The sequence below is a fragment of the Priapulus caudatus genome, unplaced genomic scaffold, assembly GCF_000485595.1.
Source record: "Priapulus caudatus unplaced genomic scaffold, Priapulus_caudatus-5.0.1 Scaffold2, whole genome shotgun sequence".
NCBI classification, from domain to species: Eukaryota; Metazoa; Priapulida; class Priapulimorpha; order Priapulimorphida; family Priapulidae; genus Priapulus; species Priapulus caudatus.
The window spans coordinates 1,137,214-1,139,532 of record NW_014577063.1 but is presented as its reverse complement, the minus strand read 5'-3'; the positions used below and the strand labels follow the sequence as shown (position 1 = coordinate 1,139,532).

General features: G+C 40.3%; 1 protein-coding gene across 1 annotated transcript in view; it reads right to left on the bottom strand.

The window, feature by feature from the left end:
• LOC106817635 (potassium voltage-gated channel subfamily H member 1-like) overlaps positions 1–2,319 on the bottom strand; it is a 66,287-nt gene that overhangs the window by 8,087 nt on the left and 55,881 nt on the right. The window lies entirely within an intron of this gene.

Here is a 2,319-nt window from a genome sequence, read left to right as displayed (position 1 = left end):
AAAGAGAGAGAAAAGAGAGAAAGAGAGAGAGAAAAAGAGAGAGAGAGAGAGAGAGAGAGAGAGAGAGAGAGAGAGAAAGAGAGAGGGAGAGAGAGAGAGAGAGAGAGAGAAAGAAAGAAAGAAAGAGAGAGAGAGAAAGAGAGAGAGCGTTAAGCCGCGCCGGCGTAGGAAGGAAAGCAAGTCACGTACGTGAGTGCGGTTACACGGTGCATAAAGCGGAACCGTTATGAAGAATTCACGAAGACAACCCGTCGGTTATTTGAGCGCGGCCTTTCTTCAACGAGCACGTATCCCCGCTCGTAACCGCCGAGGCCTGATTTTTCTTTCTCACATTCATCATTCTTCACGAAATTTCGACTGTATGTGGCTCGATTCTGGTTTTATTTCCACGTATATATGTCGCCTTTCATTGGCAAGATTTTGCCGTGTCATCCTTTAGTAGCCTACTACTTTCAGCGCTACCTCTACCTACCTACTACTTTCACTAATATGCACTTGTATTTGCAGTGATCGCATTCTACGTTGTATTATTTCTGCGAACGTTTTACAGCATTAATGTCAATAAAAAAGCCATTAGAACTGAAACGGGACAACCACGCTATGTTTTGTCCTGAATCGCATTGCGCCAAAGTAAATAGTGTATTACAGAGGAGAAATGATTCCTTCATACAATTCACGTGTAGCCAAAAACGCCGAATCATACAACCTTAGTTATGCACACCGTTGATGCATGATGCACCTGCAGGTACAGCTATAATACCCCAGAAGAACACGCAAGCTATATAGTTGAAGGTAAAAACACAAGAATCTGAAAAGTAAAACAGATAATATTTCGTAGTTGAAGATTATTGCTCGGAACTATACTAACGTCACATTGAAATTAAAATGAGCTAAAAAAAAATCGATAATAAAATGTAAACAATGCTTCTTGAAATTAAACGCGACTGTCAGCGCTATAACAGGATGAATAATCATAACTGAATATTCCCATTACGCATGAATTAATTCTAGAATATTGCAGATCATTCGGTAGCTATAACGTTGTAACGGTAAAACGAGCCTGCATGATAACGCCTGCATGCTTGCGTTTTGAGATATAGGTGGAATGAGTGAACAGAGAGTTTAAGGAGATAAAACGCTAGTGCCGAATGTGTTTGAAAGGTTACTTCAAAGATAATTTCTTGACAGTCGTGTCTTTGTGGGTTAGCTAATTGTTAGGGCAGCTCAAAAGACTTGAAGTCAATCAAATGTAATCTGCATATATACAGTACCTGGTGAATTAGTAATGCATAAATAGATGGATGGATGGATGGATGGATGGATGGATGGATGGATGGATGGATGGATGTGTCATTTTACTCACGTGTGCGGCGGATTTTCGTTGAGTAATTTGACTCGTGCGTCATTTTACTTGAGTAAAATAACTCACGTGTGCGCCGGGCATAATGGCCTGCATATGTTGCTGCAGGTATCTGAACATTGCTACGAACCTCGAATCCGGACGTGCGTATGGAACTGGCACAAGAACGTGGCCCAGCGATACACGCAGACGCTCGCCTATCTCATCGTACCGATGACTGTGACAGCGGCCTGCTACACCCGGATCTACTTTTACGTGCGGGAACATCGCCTGAAGGTGACCTGCACCGTTTCCGTTTCCGGGTTAATTATCGCATTCGAATCCGCCGAGTTCGTAGTGTGACGTCTGACGTCATCGTTAGTTTAATGTGCGCGTATTTGTTGCCTAGAATGTTGCAGCTAAGACGATATTTGTGCGAAAGATTAAGTATCTGTTGTTTAATAAACCGATAATGTCACTAGCATCGTCAGAAAGGCAAGAATCAACGCAATGCACCAACGTAGTGGTATAATAACAACTATAGTTAGAATATTTTTTTCAATTAGTATTGCGCATTACCTGCCGCCGATGTTTCAGAACGTGGTTTGGTTATAGTCCAACCACACACTAATTACACCAAGATTCACCTTGGGTATTTTTAATTCGCTTTACAACTTTATTCGAATACATTGTCCACGATGGTTCTCTGTTATACAGCCATGCGTGTATAACTGTTTTATTACTAACTGTTTATGTACTAACTGTTTTAGTACTAACTGTTTATACACTAACTGTTTATGTACTAACTGTTTATGTACTAACTGTTTATGTACTAACTGTTTATGTACTAACTGTTTATGTACTAACTGTTTATGTACTAACTGTTTATATACTAAGTGTTCATGTTTATGTACTAACTGTTCATGTACTAACTGTTCATGTACTAACTGTTCATGTACTAACTGTTCATGTACTAACTG